This window comes from Salvelinus namaycush, chromosome 29 (genome assembly GCF_016432855.1).
Source record: "Salvelinus namaycush isolate Seneca chromosome 29, SaNama_1.0, whole genome shotgun sequence".
In the NCBI taxonomy this organism is placed as follows: domain Eukaryota; kingdom Metazoa; phylum Chordata; class Actinopteri; order Salmoniformes; family Salmonidae; genus Salvelinus; species Salvelinus namaycush.
In genome coordinates, this window is record NC_052335.1 from 33,345,568 (window position 1) to 33,363,966 (window position 18,399).

Sequence of the window (18,399 nt, forward strand, 5' to 3'; positions counted from 1 at the left end):
CACACGTGCCGAATAGGACAGGTGTAGACTTTCTCTTGAAAAAGCCAAACCTTGACCCAGAAAATATAAAAAACTAAATCGGCCTATATCGAATCTCCCATTCCTCTCATTTTTTGGGGAAAAAGCTGTTGCACAGCAACTCACTGCCTTCCTGAAGACAAACAATGTATACAATGTATGCTTCAGTCTGGTTTTAGACCCCGTCATAGCACTGAGACTGCACTTGTGAAGGTGGTAAATGACCTTTTAATGGTTCAGACCGAGGCTCTGCATCTGTCCTCGTGCTCCTAGACCTTAGTGCTGCTTTTGATACCATCGATCACCACATTCTTTTGGAGAGATTGGAAACCCAAATTGGTCTACACGGACAAGTTCTGGCCTGGTTTAGATCTTATCTGTCGGAAAGATATCAGTTTGTCTGTGTGGATGGTTTGTCCTCTGACAAATCAACTGTAAATTTCGGTCTTTTAGGACAACTATTGTTTTCACTATATATTTTACCTCTAGGGGATGTCATTCGAAAACATAATGTTAACTTTCACTGCTATGCGGATGACACACAGCTGTACATTTCGATGAAACATGGTGAAGCCCCAAAATTGCCCTCGCTGGAAACCTGTGTTTCAGACATAAGGAAGTGGATGGCTGCAAACGTTCTACTTTTAAACTCGGACAAAACAGAGATGCTTGTTCTAGGTCCCAAGAAACAAAGAGATCTTCTGTTGAATCTGACAATTAATCTTGATGGTTATACAGTCGTCTCAAATAAAACTGTGAAGGACCTCGGCGTTACTCTGGACCCTGATCTCTCTTTTGACGAACATATCAAGACTGTTTCATGGACAGCTTTTTTCCATCTACGTAACATTGCAAAAATCAAAAATGTTCTGTCCAAAAAGGATGCAGAAAAATTAATCCATGCTTTTGTCACTTCTAGGTTAGACTACTGTACTGCTCTACTTTCCGGCTACCCATATAAAGCACTAAATAAACTTCAGTTAGTGCTAAATACGGCTGCTAGAATCCTGACTAGAACCAAAACATTTGATCATATTACTCCAGTGCTAGCCTCCCTACACTGGCTTCCTGTTAAGGCAAGGGCTGATTTCAAGGTTTTAATGCTAACCACAAAGCATTACATGGTCTTTGTCCTACCTATCTTTCCGATTTTTAACTTCTTGTCAATATGGGGGCGCTGTTTTCACTTTGTAAAAATTCGTTCCCAAATTAAACTGCCTCGTACTCAATTCTTGCTCGTACAATATGCATATTATTATTACTATTGGATAGAAAACATTCTCTAGTTTCTAAAACCGTTTGAATTATATCTGTGAGTAAAACAGAACTCAAGTTGCAGCAAACTTCCTGTCAGGAAGTGAGAAATCTGAAATCGGGCACTCTGTTCCAGGGTCAGTTTATTAATTTGCATGTAATCTATGAGTCGACATGCACTGCATACGATTTCCCCTAGATGTCAGTAAGCAGTGAGAATTGGAATGGTATTGCTAGGCAGATCTGAGGCCGTATAAAGGCTCTTGGAACCGGGGGTGCACTCTTTTCAACGTTCGCCATGATGCAAGACAGACCTCAGGAATGCATTCTGAAAAGCTCTCGTTATAGGAGTTAGATTTATCCGGCTCTGATTTTATTCGATATAGGTGTTAAAAACATCATAATGTAGTTATTTTAAACCGAGTTATATCAGTTTATATCAGTATATTGCGATTTTCGGTATTTCATTTGTGCTGCGTTATAGTGAGTTGGGCACGTCTTCGCCACATGGCTAATGTTTACTGCTAATTCCAAAGTTGAAGACGACAATCTACAACCGAGCAACGATTCTTCTGGACAAAGGACAATTTGCACAAGATTCTGATGGAAGCTCATCAAATAGTAAGAACTATTTATGCTGTTAATTCGTATTTCTGTTGAAAAATGTTAAACTATAATTCGCCATTAATTTCGGCACGGTCTCGCTGTAACGCACGATGTATGTCGTAGTAACGTTAATTTTAAAAATCTAACACAGCGGTTGCATTAAGAACTAATGTATCTTTCATTTGCTGTCCAACCTGTATTTTTTAGTCAAGTTTATGATTAGTTATTGATTAGATTAGGTGCCTCTCCCAAGATTTCTCCCGACATTTTGTTTGAAGTTTGGCTACTATTCACATTGTATAACCACGATTTGTGCCGCTAAATATGCACATTTTAGAACAAACTCTATATGTATTGTGTAATATGATGTTATAGGACTGTCATCTGAAGAAGTTTGAGAAGGTTAGTGAAAAAATGAATATCTTTTGCTGGTTTATTTGCTATCGCTAACGTTATGTTGAATGAATGGGGCTGTGTGGTAGGCTATTGTAGTAAGCTAATATAATGCTATATTGTGTTTTTGCTGTAAAACACTTAAAAAATCTGAAATATTGGCTGGATTCACAAGATCTTTGTCTTTCATTTGCTGTACACTGTGTATTTTTCATAAATGTTTTATGATGAGTATTTAGGTAATTCACGTTGCTCTCTGTAGTTATTCTAGTTGCTTTGGTGAGAGTTGTGATGGTGGCTGCAATGTAAAACTATGATTTATACCTGAAATATGCACATTTTTCGAACAAAACATATGCTATACAATAAATATGTTATCAGACTGTCATCTGATGAAGTTGTTTCTTGGTTAGTGACTATTTATATCTTTATTTGGTCGAATTTGTGATAGCTACCTATGCAGGAAAAAAATGGTGGAGAAAAAAAAGTTGTGTCTTTTGCTATCGTGGTTAGCTAATAGAAATACATATTGTGTCTTCCCTGTAAAACATTTTAAAAATCAGAAATGATGGCTGGATTCACAAGATGTGTATCTTTCATTTGGTGTCTTGGACTTGTGATTTCATGAACATTTTATTATATGATATCCCTGTCGCTTTAGGCTAGGCTATGCTAGTCAGCTTTTTTGATGGAGGGGATCCCGGATCCGGGTTTGTGACTCGTTAGTTAACCTTTAAGTCTTTATTGAAGACTCATCTCTTCAGTAGGTCCTATGATTGAGTGTAGTCTGGCCCAGGAGTGTGAAGGTGAACGGAAAGGCACTGGAGCAACGAACCGCCTTTGCAGTCTCTGCCTGGCAGGTTCCCCTCTCTCCACTGAGATTCTCTGCCTCTAACCGTATTACAGGGGCTGAGTCACTGGCCTACTGGTGCTCTTCCATGCCGTCCCTAGGAGGAGTGCGTCACTTGAGTGGGTTGAGTCGCTGACGTGGTCTTCCTGTCCGGGTTGGCCGTGGCGGAGATCTTTGTGGGCTATACTCGGCCTTGTCTCAGGATGGTAAGTTGGTGGTTGAAGATATCCCTCTAGTGGTGTGGGGGCTGTGCTTTGGCAAAGTGGGTGGTGTTATATCCTGCCTGTTTGGCCCTGTCCGGGGGTATCATCGGATGGGGCCACAGTGTCTCATGACCCCCCCTGTCTCAGCCTCCAGTATTTATGCTGCAGTAGTTTATGTGTCGGGGGGCTAGGGTTAATCTGTTATATCTGGAGTATTTCTCCTGTCTTATCCAGTGTCCTGTGTGAATTTAAGTATGCTCTCTCTAATTCTCTCTTTCTCTGTTTCTTTCTCTCTCGGAGGACCTGAGCCCTAGGACCATGCCACAGGACTACCTGGCATGATGACTCCTTGCTGTCCCCAGTCAACCTGGCCGTGCTGCTGCTCCAGTTTCAACTGTTCTGCCTGCGGCTATGGAACCCTGACCTGTTCACCGGACGTGCTACCTGTCCCAGACCTGCTGTTTTCAACTCTCTAGACAGCAGGAGCAGTAGAGATATTCTCAATGATTGGCTATGAAAAGCCAACTGACATTTACTCCTGAGGTGCTGACCTGTTGCACCCTCGACAACTACTGTGATTATTATTATCTGACCATGCTGGTCATTTATGAACATTTGAACATCTTGGCCATTGTTCTGTTATAGTCTCCACCCGGCACAGCCAGAAGAGGACACCCCTCATAGCCTGGTTCCTCTCTAGGTTTCTTCCTAGGTTTTGGCCTTTCTAGGGAGTTTTTCCTAGTCACCGTGCTCCTAAACCTGCATTGCTTGCTGTTTTAGGCTGGGTTTCTGTACAGCACTTTTAGATATCAGATGATAAGAAGGGCTATATAAATAAATTTGATTTGATTTACAGGGAAATGCTTACTTAGGAGCCCTATCCAAACAATGCAGAGTTAAAAAGTAAGAAATATTTGCCCAAAAAATGTTAAGGAAATAGTAACACAATAACAATAATGAGGCTATATACAAGGAGTAGCAGTACTGAGTCAATATGCAGGGGTACAAGGCAGTTGAGGTAATTGATATATGTTCATGTAGGTAGGGGTAAAAGTGACTAGGTAATCAGGATAGATAAGAAACAGAGTAGCAGCAGCATGTGTGAGGAGTGTGAAAGGTGTCTGTGTGTGTGTGTAGCGTCAATATGTGTGTGTGTTTTGTGTGTATGAGTGTATGTGTGCCTGTCTGCCTGTCTGTCTGTCTGTCTGTCTGTCTGTCTGTCTGTCTGTCTGTCTGTCTGTCTGTCTGTCTGTCTGTCTGCCTGCCTGTCTGTCTGCCTGTCTGTCTGCCTGTCTGTCTGTCCGTTTGTCAGTGGGAGAGAGAAGGCGAGAGAGATGAGTGGAGGGGGAGGCAGGGAAAGGAGGGAGAGAGAATGGAGAGAGGAGGGGAGGGTGCGGGAGCGGGTGAAGCAGGGATGTGGGAGTGAGGAGGGGGAGAGAGAGAAGGGGGTGAGGGACAGGGAGGGAGGGGAGAGAGAGTCAACAGACAGACAGAGGTAGGGAAATAAGGAGGGATAGAGAATGGAGGGGAGGGAGGGAGATAAAGAAGGGGAGAGTGAGGGAAGGGGAGAGAGAGAGATGAGGTTGAGGGAGGGTAAGAAGGAGGGAGAGAGAATAGGGGGGAGTTAGGGAGGGGGAGAGAGGGGAGGGAGTAAAAGAAGGGGGAGGGAGAGAGAAGAGAATAAGGGGATGAAGAGGAGGTAGATAGTGAGAGAGACATGAGAGAGACATGAGATAAACAGTGCTACAGATGGCTATATCGGTCCATTGAAACACAGCTAGTAAAGGCTCAGTACAATACCTTTGTGATAAAAATATAAATACATAAAATTACATTTAAAAAAAAAAATATTATTCCAATTTTTCAGGGGCTGCTGCAGCACATCGTTTTCTCCCTCGCTCTGTCGGGCCACACCTCCCCTTGTTAATTTGGAAAAAAAAAACGATGCTATACAGTGTTTGTTTACATTTACTTTGTTTAAGCTTGTAAAACAAGCTTAAATGTTGGGTTCTTCCATACTGTAGTTCAAAAATGTATGTAGCCACTGCAGATTGCCCCTTTAATGATTAGGAGGGAAAATATAAACTGACCTTAGATCAGCTTATAGGGTCAACTTCCCTACTCTATCTCCTTCAGTTAGCACAACGATAATGGTCCCATTACTACACTACATAGTCAGTCACCCACCACAGCATTACTACACATGCTATTGTTAGCTGTCTGTCACTTTCTGCACTAACAAGCACTGCTAGGACGGGCACCTGAGCGTGATTGTTCTGTTAGGGTTTCAAGGCCGTTTTCCCCAGACCCAGATTAAGCTGGTTCCTGGAATAAAAAGCACTTCCATAGGATATTCTCCATTGAGTGTGTTTTTTAGCCCAGGAGTTAGGGTTTATTAAATGATTTCAGCATCAATGACACAATAGGCGACCTGTCATAACCTAGAAAAAACCGGATCGGAAGAGGCTGTGCTGTCTTATCCAGTGGAGATGGATTTATCTCCAGAGAGTACAGAGAGGATGCGCATTTGGTAGTTGTTTACTGCTTCTTCAAATGACATGACTTGAAGCACTTCCAGGAAGCCTTTAAGGTTTTGACCACGTGTGTATGCACAAGGGTGAGCTTGCATGTGCATGCACGCAGGACTAGTCAATGGTATGTCCTGTAACCTGTACAAACCACAGGCCCTACTTTCTTGGCTATGTTTTTCTGAAACGCTTGTGTAACAAACTACGATAAGCCTCTTTGAAACTTACATGTCCTACTTCACATCTAAAAACAAACTATCAACAGTTTTTCACTAAATGTTGAAAAGGCTCTGAAACCACGATCAAACTAATTATTTCTACGTCATATTATATGACAGGTAGTTCCGGCCCTGGCTGCTCCACTTCTCAATAAATAATGATACAAATCCCTGGATTACGAAATGTAACTTAAATATCTTCCTTTTCAAAAGGACGGAAACAGTAAGTTGCTATGGTAACAGTATGTGTTACATAACAAAACCTTTCTGAAGATGTTTAGTGTACAGTAGACAGACATAAGATCCGCCCATCAGGGGTGTATTCATTAGAAACCAAACGGAAGCAAACAGCCTAAATGGAAATAAGAAACACTCGTTTTTCTCTTGCAAAAAGTTTTTGCTACTGCGAGCTCTTAATGAATACACTCCAGATCTACAGTGATCATTCATGTGACATGAATTATCACGATTATTAGCATACCTGACATTACCCAGATGCCGATTTGCTGTTATATCTGATTCATCACTGTGAATCCAAAACAATATTTCACTGTCACTTTTCCTTTCTATGTCCAGCTTGGCAATGCATAACTTCACCTCCACTGAAAAAAGCAACCAAAACTGCTACCAGTGTTGTACTCTCTGTAAGTACCAGAATTTACCATTTGCCAATCCACATAGACAAATATCATGTAGATACCTGTAGAAACATGACAAAAAATATATACTTTAGAAAGAAAATGTATCCATGTGAAAGACACAGACTTTATTGAAGACTCATGTCTTCAGTAGGTCCTATGATTGAGTGTAGTCTGGCCCAGGGGTGTGAAGGTAAACGGAAAGGCACTGGAGCGATGAACCGCCCTTGCTATCTCTGCCTGGCCAGTTCCCTTCTCTCCACAGGGATTCTCTGTCTCGGACTCTATTACGTGGGCTGAGTCACTGGCTTACTGGTGCTCTTCCATGCCGTCCCTAGGGAGGGGTGTGTCACTTGAGTGGGTTGAGGCACTGACGTGATCTTCCTGTCCGGGTTGGCGCCCCCTCTGGTTCGTGCCGTGGGGGAGATCTTTGTGGGCTATACTCAGCCTTGTCTCAGGGTAGTAAGTTGCTGGTTTGCGGAGTTGGCCCAGTCCGGGGGTATCGTTGGACGGGGCCAGTGTCTCCCGACTCCTCCTGTCTCAGCCTCCAGTATCTATGCTGCAATAGTTTGTGCCGGGGGGCTAGGGTCAGTCTGTTATATCTGGAGTAATTCTCCTGTCTTATCTGGTGTCCTGTGTGAATTTAAGGATGCTCCCTCTAATTTTCTCTCTCTCCCTCTCCCGGAGGACCTGAGCCCTGGGACCCTGCCACAGGACTACCTGGCCTGATGACTCCTTGCTGTCCCAAGTCCACCTGGTCGTGCTGCTGCTCCAGTTTCAGCTGTTCTGCCAGCGGTTTTAGAACCCTGACCTGTTCACCGGACATGCTACCTTGTCCCGGACCTGCTGTTTTCGACTCTCTCTCTACCGTGCCTGCTGTCTCTAACTCTGAATGCTCTGAATGCCTTTCTAGGGAGTTTTTCCTTGCCACCGTGCTTCTACATCTGCATTACTTGCTGTTTGGGGTTTTAGGCTGGGTTTCTGTATAGTACTTTGTGACATCGGCAGATGTAAAAAGGGCTTCATAAATACATTTGATTGATTGATTGATCATTGGGGCATTGTTACTTCCCCAAATGACGGTGTGATAATGGCTCTGGAGGGGATGGCTGCCGTTTTACGGGCTCCTAACCAGCTGTGCTATTTATTGATTTTTTTCGCATTGTTTGTAGCTCATTTTGTACATAATGTTGCTGCTACTGTTTCTTGTGACCGAAAAGAGCTTCTGGACATCAGAACAGTGATTACTCACCTCGAATAGATAGAGCTGGCTGGCTTCTCCATGCATCGGCAGGACAGAGCAGCTACTTCTGAGAAGACGAGGGGCGGAGGTGTATGTCTATTTGTTAATAACTGCTGGTGCACAATGTCTAATATTAAAGAAGTCTCGAGGTATTGCTCGCCTAAGGTAGAATACCTCATGATAAGCTGTAGACCACACTATCTACCAAGAGAGTTCATATCTATATTATTCATAGCCATCAATTTCCCCCAAAACCGATGCTGGCACTAAGACCACACTCAACGAGCTGTATAAGGCCATAAGCAAACAAGAAAATGCTCATCCAGACATGGCGCTCCTAGTGGCCGGGGACTTTAATGCAGGCGAACTTAAATCCGTTTTACCTCATTTCTACCAGCATGTCACATGTGCAACCAGAGGAGAAAAAAACCTCTAGACCACCTTTACTCCACACACAGAGACACATACAAAGCTCTCCCTCGCCCTCCATTTGGCAAATCTGACCATAATTCCTGATTCTGATTCCTGCTTACAAGCAAAAACTAAAGCAGGAAGTACCAGTGACTCGCTCAATACGGAAGTGGTCAGATGACGCGGATGCTACGCTTCAGGACTGTTTTGCTAGCACAGACTGGAATATGTTCCCGGGATTCATCCAATGGCATTGAGGAGTATAACACCTCAGTCACCGGCTTCATCAATAAGTGTATAGACACGGATTACAGGCAACATTCGCACCGAGCGAAAGGCTAGAGCTGCTGCTTTCAAGGAGCTGGACACTAATTCGGACGCTTATAAGAAATCCCGCTATGCCCTCAGACAAACCATCAAACAGGCAAAGCGTCTATACAGGACTAAGATTGAATCCTACTACACCGGCTCTGATGCTCATCAGATGTGGCAGGGCTTGAAAACTATTACAGACTGCAAAAGGGAAACACAGCTGCCCAGAGCTGCCCAGTGACGCGAGCCAACCAGATGAGCTAAATGTCTTTTATTCTCGTTTCGAGGCGAGCAACACTGAAGCATGCATGAGAGCCCCAGTTGTTCCGTATGACTGTGTGATCACGCTCTCTGTAGCCGATGTGAGCAAAACCTTTAAACAGGTCAACATTCCCAAAGCGGCCTCCCGTCGCAGTGCTAGCTGTGCCACTAGAGATCCTGGTTCTAGTCCAGGCTCTGTCGTAGCCGACCGCGACCGGGAGACCCATTGGGCGGCGCACAATTGGCCCATCGCTGTCCGGGTTACGGGAGGGTTTGGCCGGCAGGCATGATCTTCTCCCATCGCGCACTAGCGGCTCCTGTGGTGGGCCGGGCGCAATGCACGCTGACACGGTCGCCAGGTGTATGGTGTTTCCTCCGACACATTGGTGCGGCTGGCTTCCGGGTTAAGCGGGCATTGTGTCAAGAAGCAGTGCGGCTTGGTTGTGTTTCAGAGGACGCACGGCTCTCGACCTTTGCCTCTCCCTAGTTCGTTTGGGAGTTGCAGCGATGGGACAAGACTGTACCAATTGGATACCATGAAATTGGGGAGAAAAAGGGGTAGAAAATTTGAAAACATTTATAATATTAAAAAAATATATAAAAATAATAAACATTCACAAGGTCGCAGGGCCAGACGGATTACATGCTTGGACAAACTGGCAAGTGTCTTTACTGACATTTTCAACCTGTCCCTGACCGAGTCTATAATACCTATATGACTCAAACAGGCTAGATCCTCAATAGGTTCTACAGCTGCACCATCGAGAGCATCCTGACCAGTTGCATCACTGCCTGGTATGGCAACTGCTCGACATCTGACCGTAAGGCGCTACAGAGGGTAGTGCGAACAGCCCAGTACATCACTGGGGCCAAGCTTGCTGACATCCAGGACCTCTATACCAGGTGGTGTCAGAGGAAGGCCCAAAAAATGGTCAATTACTCCAGTCAACCAAGTCATAGACTGTTCTCTCTGCTACCGCATGGCAAGCATTACGGGAGCTCCAAGTCTAGGACCAAAAGGCTCCTTAACAGCTTCTACTCCCAAGCCATAAGACTGCTGAACAATTAATCAAATGGCCACCCAAACTATTTTAAATTGACCCCCCACTTTTGTTTTTACACTGCTGCTACCCGCTGTTCATTATCTATGCATAGTCACTTTAAAATTACCAAAACGCAGCTGTACCCCTGCACATTGACTCAGTATCGGTACCCCCTGTATATTGTTAGGTAATTTTCTTGTTACTTTTTGATTTCATAATTTTTTTTAACTTTTGTTTATTTAGTAAATATTTTCTTAGCTCTATTTCTTGAACTGCATTATTGGTTAAGGGCTTATAAGTAAGCATTTCACGGTAAGGTCTACACCTGTATTCGACGCATGTGATAAATACAATTTGATTTGACAAAAGGAAGGGATGTAGTTTGCTCCCTGCACCTGATAATAGCAGGCAAGAATGGCATTTATAAATGCCAAAATGTGACACTTTGATCAACTGTTCAAGGCCCACAGTGTCATCACTCTGCCTAGGGCTAGAATGGTCACCCCACCCCTCTTTTGTTGTTTAGTGGTACAGTCCATGACTTAGAAGTGCTGGTTGGTGTCTCCAAGTCCAGGTAGGGTTGGCAGATGCAACATAAAGTCTCACTAAAGTAGGTAAGTCAATATTTACCTAAGGTCGGAAAGTAAACTAAGGGAGCTGTCCCGAGAAGTGGGATATTGAAATGACACATTCACTCTGAGCTAAACGGTTGTATCAATCTCACTTACTGCACTGTACTGAATGTACAGAAGAGTTTACATTTTGAACGTAGGTCAAGCTTACAGTTACAATAACTAAACATGGTTAACAAAACATTTATTATTAGATTTTTTGTCATGGTTCAGTCATGCCACTGAACCAGGAGTTTATTCTAATAGTATGTCAGTACTCCTACCAACATGAATCTTTCTCTAAACTGGCCATACTGCACTAATGTCCTTTCACTCAGCCCTCTCTTAGTTGCTTCTCATTAAAGTACACTATTTACAAGATCAGAGGGGTCGTCACGGTAATATGTTATGACATTATACATAACTGCTTCTGCTACCCTCATGAGCAAAGTGTTCCGAATAAAAGTTCTGTGCGGGACATCAGAGCATGAAACTGATCAGGGTTGGCAACATTTCAAGTAAATTCAGGATATTAATTAAAAGGGGAGGTTCATTCATTTATCTCCAATGATGGAATGTTCAATTCTTGAATTGAGATGAATGGCTAAACTTTATTTGAAGGCTACCTACATAAGGACTTCATAGCACAAATACTTATTTTATCATGTACTCATTCTCCATGTCGCATAAAAAAATATATTGATTATAATGTACAGTTTCCATATCTGATGTCAAACATCACATAATAAACAGATTAGCCACAGATCTCGGGACATGCTGTAGTTTAGGTATAAACATTGTCAAGAAACAAGAGTCCTCTGGAGGCTAGAGAAGAGAGGAAGCTGTGTTGAGCCTTACCTGTCTTTACCGTGGTCTTTACCGTGGTCTTGCGTCTTCTGCCTCTCTTAGTTCCTTTTTAATCCCGGGCGAGCGAGGGCTTTATGTCCACCGTCTGTCTGTCCGTCTACCCTTAACCCACCACTGGGGTCTTAATGATTCTCGACCTGGAAGGGAAAGAAATGTTAGATGAAATGAATGTTATTTACTTTCCCTCTCCCTCTCTTTATTTCCCTCCTACTGTTTGATCTGCGGGTGTGGTGGAGGATACAGAGAGACAAGAAATTAGATCTAGAATAGTGTCGCTCATCTACCGCTACGGAGGATCTCTTCCACTCCTCTAACTGGCTTGTTCCAGAGTGTAGATAGTGGAGGCTAATGGATAGTAATGTGTCATGGGATCCCTGTTCAAGTCGATTTATTACACTTTATTTATCCCCAAGGGCCAATTATTTCTGGGATTTAACAGGCATGGCATGCGGACAACACATGACAACAGGATAAATACATCTCCTACACCATATGCCATACTGTACGTTGCATGAACAATATGTTGACTATTTCATTGTTATTAGAACGATGTGCAATTATGAGTATTCAGGACATGTATTTCAAAGTGTATACAGCAAAAACACATCTGTTTATCCAAGCAGCCATGGTATGAGTCCCAAATGCAGTAGTGTAAAGTACTTAAGTAGTACTTTAAAGTATTTTTACTTAAGCAATTTTTTGTGGGGTACCTGTACTTTACCTATTTATATTTTTAACTACTTTTACTTTTACTTCACTACATTCCTAAAGAAAATAATGTACTTTTTACTCCATACATTTTTCCTGACACCCAAAAGTGCTTACATTTTGAATGCTTAGCAGGACAGGTAAATGGTCCAATTCACACACTTATCAAGAGAACATCCCTGGTCATCCCTACTGCTTCTGATCTGGCGGACTCGCTAAACACAAATGCTTTGTTTGTAATTTATGTCTGAGTGTCAGAGTGTGCCCCTGGCTGTCCTTATATTTAAAATTAAAATTGTGCCGCCTGGTTTGCTTAATATAAGCAATTTTAAATGATTTATACTTTTTACTTTTGATACGTAAGTATATTTTTGCAATTACATTTACTTTTGATACTTAAGTACATTTTAAACCAAAAGGTTTTAGACTTTTACTCAAGTAATATTTTACTGGGTGACTTTTAACTTTTGTATTAATGAATCTTATGACTATACTCAAGTATGACAATTTAGTACTTTTCCCACCACTGCCCAAATGACACCATATTCCCTACAAAGTGCACTACTTTTAATCAGAGCCCTATGGGCCCGAATCAAAAGTAGTGGAATACATAGGGAATACAATTCTATTTGGTATGTGCTCATGGTGAGTCATTGTCACACTGTAGAAGATAAGACTTATTGGGCCAATATCTCATCATGTAGACAAATACAGATAGTACAGGAAGTACACTTCAGCGGATGAAACCAAACACAAAAATAAATGAATTGACCATAAACCTACAGGGTAGATGATCCTGGAGACAGACTGGAGCCGGCAGGATACAGTGCACACACACCAACGAGAGGAAAGCAGGAGAGAGAGAGAGAGAGAGGAGGTGGTAAGGGGAATGTGTCAGCTATTTCATGATTCCAGTTATGATGCACGGTTCAGAGTTGTTGTCATGACAACTCCTTCAAAAGAGTAAAACAGCAAATAATTCCAGTTTCAGATAATGAATAGGCTAAATATTTCACAGCTTAGAATGTGTCTCTACAGCGGAGCTCTGGATTGGTATGAAAGCTAGTTCCTGTGACATGACAACATACAGTGAGCAAGGTGCTCCTGGGATGGTTGTAGACGTTTTGAGTAATGTCTCCACTCACTGGTGGGGTGGGGGGGATGATACCTTTCCTGGTGAAATGCCCATCCAGTTATTTTGGTTGGAGGATACCAGGGTAGTATTCATTAGGGCACACACCTTAGACAAACGTCTTGCAACAGGAAAATGAAAAAAAGACTTTCTTACTGGACAAGTACAGGTAGTCCCTCCCTGTTAAGTGGGTTTTCTTCTGTTTGGTGCTTAATGAACATGACCCAGGTGTTCCACAGACCAAACAGGTTCAAGGGGATCTGGGACATCTCTTGGTCTTTGTGTTCATGTCACAGTCACTAATCTAAGTCAGGGTTTCCCAAACTCAGTCCTAAGTTGATTATTTGAATTAGCTGTGTAATGCTAAGGCAAAAACCAAAACATGCACCTAGGGGGTGCAAACTAAGATGGAGTCTGAGACCGAGTTTAAGTCTGCTTCTAACTATTCATGTAGGAAATGACTTCATAGTGACTCGCATACCTTGTAGTATTATTTCTACAAGAGGAAAGGACCCCACCATGTCATTAGCTATGAACTAGTAATATTATCTCAAGCTATTAACATACCTCTTAAATTATATCATCATTACCATCAACAATCAGGTCTGGCAAACAGCTTAACGGAAATGTAGCATCCAGAGTGCGCAATTTTAAAGGTTAAAAGTTATTTACATTTTAAAAAAAAAACGTTTACCCCTTTTTCTCCCCAATATCATAATATCCAATTGGTAGTTACAGTCTTGTCCAATCGCGGCAAATCCCTTACGGACTCGGGAGAGGCGAAGGTCGAGAGCCATGTGTCCTCCGAAACACGACCCTGACAAGCCGCACTGCTTCTTGATACACTGCTTGCTTAACCCGGAAGCCAGCCGCACCAATGTGTCGGAGGAAACGCCATCCAGCTGGCGACCAAAGTCAGCACGGCCCGCCACAAGGAGTCCCTAGAGCGCACTGGGACAAGTAAATCCCTGCCAACCACATCCTAACCTGGACGATGCTGGGCCAATTTTGCGCCACTTCATGGGTCTCCAGGTCACGGCCGGCTGTGACACAGCCCGGGATCAAACTCGGGTCTGTACTGACGTTTAAAGGTTAAAGTTGTTAACTTTTTTTTTTTTAAATACTGGGGTGACTTTATCCACATCCAATAATTTCATTTTCAAAACAAAATCAGACTTGTGTCTCGTACCACGAGAAACACGCCTTGTTCCGTTCCCACACACATTGCTAATAGTGTCAGTCTGAACATTTAGATACATTAACTGTAGTCAAGATCTCGGCCTACTGTTCTCATGGTTTTGTTGTTAACATAAGCCTTACGGCAAGTCTGAGATAGGCCACCTGTTGTTCCTCTGTCATGTCCTTGTCACAACTGACAGAGTCATGTTAACCATACAGAAAACCTAAGTGGCTTTTAATTTGAACTTTTATTTGAAATAGTTTTATCTTTTCCCCTCTCTCTTTTTTTGCTGTACAGTGTCCTGGGTGTTTTGAATGGTGCTTAAAAAATGTATTATATTATTATCATTGAACCCCATCATTCATATTGTACGGACAAACCCCCGAAGATGTGGTATAGTAACAATAGAAAAACGTATGCTTGATGCTAACTTGAAGGATTTAGGATCTATGCCTTTGAAACCACCACTATGTGAGATTTGTGAGGTTTTCCTTTATACTATGCTGTAGGACTAGGACTAAATACCTGAGGAGTCCATGCTCCTTACAGGCTGCATGACCAGACATCTCTGAGATGCCTCACTATTCAAAACAACGCATATCCAACTCAACTGAGCTGCCAACAACTCAACTGCCAACACCCAGTGTTCAACTAACAAGTTGACTGTTGAAATGTGCAGTAGCCTAGGCTTGTCATGAAGAATGCAGATATTTTAAAAAGAATGTAGTTCAATTGGTGCTGGTGAACTACAATGTGCTTTCGGAGTTTGGCACTGATCAGGAGTCAGCTGTAGTTATTGTATTAAGTCACATCCTGTCCAATGGTGGTAGTGGTGGTACCGCACAGATATCAACCTGACTAAATATCAATGCATCTCAAATGGGTTAACTGGTGTGTTGATTACAGCGTTGGTGAAAAGCCAAAAGAATAGTGCCAATTTAAACAGGGGTATATTCACTAGGAACCAAACGGAACCGAACGGAAGCAAAATGTTGAAACGAGGGACTAAGATGAAGTTGTCCCAGATGAACTTGTCCCAGAACTTTGTCCCAGATGAAATGCTTGTTTTTGCTACGGTTTGGACTAATGAATACACCCCAGGTAGGTAACAGATAAGTAACAATACCCAAGCACAGTATCAGTGCCCCAGTAACCACCTGGTTCTTGCTTTTGTGAATCCTGCAGTGAAAATAGAGGCTAAACCCTCTATTGAAATGTATCCCTTTCCCATTGTACACTGTCCTCTACCCAAGACATGCACTGTCCTCTACCCAAGACATGCACTGTCCTCTACCCAAGACATGCACTGTCCTCTACCCAAGACATGCACTGTCCTCTACCCAAGACATGCACTGTCCTCTACCCAAGACATGCACTGTCTTGAAGTTTCTCAAAGCAATTTCTGAAATCCCACTTTAATATGTAATAATCCTGTCATTAGATCTGTCCTTTACTGACATGTTCATGCACTGTCCTCTACCCAAGACATGCACTGTCCTCTACCCAAGACATGCACTGTCCTCTACCCAAGACATGCACTGTCCTCTAAGACAATAATTATATTCAATATCAATTGAAGTGTTGGTTCTGTTTGTTTGATCTTCATTTCTGAAGCCAAACATCCCACGTTTTGTTCCATCTGATCTACGTTCAATTCAGCGTTGGGGTCAATAAAAAAAAAGTAAACCAAATGTACTTTTTTGAATGGACCCCAACCTTGATTTGAACATGAACATGAATCAGATTAAACATAACTTGGGATGTTTTACTTCCTAAATTGACTGCAATTTACCCTGATTCAAATGTCAACTCAAGCACCAGATAGAGTTGCAGTACTCCAATCTCTGTACAATGACTGGCAGAACTACATAATGAGCTACTGTATGCCTTCAAACAGTGTTCATTGTAGCAGCCTGATGCCTTGTCTGTATCGTAGCGGATCAGAAGCAACCCTTTTGAAAACACACCAAAGAGAGACTCAGAGAAGAAGAAGACCAGAAGTCATTCCCACTACCAGCTCAGGGACAGTCCCTTCAGGCAGTACCCTGTTGGATCTCTCTCTATTCTGGCCTGGCACTGTTGTTGGAAAACTGCATGGTTCAATGCTCTGCTCTCAAATTCTGTCAAATGAACAGAGGTACTTGCTAGAGCGGGTTCTAAGAGAGACGAGAGAGGTGGTGAGAAGAAGCAGCCATTTCAGTTCCATTTGTTCACTCACCTGGTGGGAAGGGGTTTAGCTTCTTTGCGGGGAAGGTGAGGGGAGAGGGGGAGAGGGATTGGACCGGATCGGTGGATAAAGCTGGTTCCTCTATGGCATGACGATGACCTATCTGTTCCTCCTTAGTTTACTCTATTCTAACGCTTGCCGTTTTGCCACATGGTCTGTAATGACTCTCTCTCTCCTCCCCCTCTTCACCTAGCCAGTGGAGCGTAGCTTTTTGTTTTCTTTGTCCAACTCGCTCCCTTCTACCTCACACTGCCTCCTCCCTTCCCCCGCCAAACCCCTTTCTCACCTCTTTCCTACAGGTAAGAGAGAGGATGAGAAGAAGGGGAATCTGAGACAGAAAACAGCTCTTACATCATTACCATCACTGTCTAACGAATGTGGCTCCTCTGTGAGGGAGGTTGGAGTGGGAATGTGGTCTTTCTCTCTGTCACAATTCAAATTGTATTTATCACACACACACCGAATACAACTGGTGTAGACTTTACAGTGAAGTGCTTGCTTACAAACCTTTTCCAGTGATGCTGAGATTTTTAAAAAAATTATAGAAAATAAAATAGTAACTAACACAAGAGGAATCAAATAAAATACATAAGAATGTTGCTATAATACAGGGAGTAACAGTACCAGATCAATGTGTAGAGGTGCGAGGTATTTGAGGTAGATACACTACATGACCAAATGTATGTGGACACCTGCTTATCGATCTCATTCCAAAATCATGGGCATTAATATGGAGTTGGTTTCCCCTTTTTTTGCTATAACAGCCTCCACTCTTCTGTGAAGGCTTTCCACTAGATGTTGGGACATTGCTGCGGGGACTTGCTTCCATTTAGCCACAAGAGCATTAGTGAGGTCGGGCACCAATGTTGGGCGATAAGGCCTGGCTCGCAGTCGGCGTTCCAATTCATCCCAAAGGTGTCTGATGGGGTTGAGGTCAGAGCTGTGTGCAGAGCAGTCAAGTTCTTCGACACCTATCTAGACTAATACTTTCTGTATGGACCTCGCTTTGTGCACGTGCACAGAATCGTCTAAAATGTCCTTGTATGCTGTAGTGTTAAGATTAACCTTCACTAAGGGGCCTGAACCATGAAAAACAGCCCCAGACTATTATTCCTCCTCCACCAAACTCTACAGTTGGCACTATGCATTGGGGCAGGTAGCGTTTGCCTGGCATCCGCCAAACCCAGATTCGTCCGTCGGACTGCCAGATGGTCAATCATCACTCCAGAGAATGCGTTTCCACTGCTCCAGAGTCCAATGACGGTTAGCTTGACGCCACTCCATCCGACGCTTAATATTGCGCATGTTGATTTTAGGCTTGTGTGCGGCTGCTCGGCCATGGAAACCCATTTCATGAAGCTCCCAACGAACAGTTATTGTGCTGATGTTGCTTCCAGAGGCAGTTTGGAACTCAGTAGTGAGTGTTGCAACCGAGGACAGAACATTTCTACGCGCTTCAGCACTCGGCAGTCCGTTCTGTGAGCTTGTGTAGCCTACCACTTTGCGGCTGAGCCGTTGTTGCTCCTAGACGTTTCCACTTCACAATAACAGCACTTACAGATGACCGGGGCAGCTCTAGCAGGGCAGAAATTTGACGAACTGACTTGTTGGACAGGTGGCATCCTATGACGGTGCCACGTTGAAAGTCACTGAGCTCTTCAGTAAGGCCATTCCACTGTTAATGTTTGTCTATGGA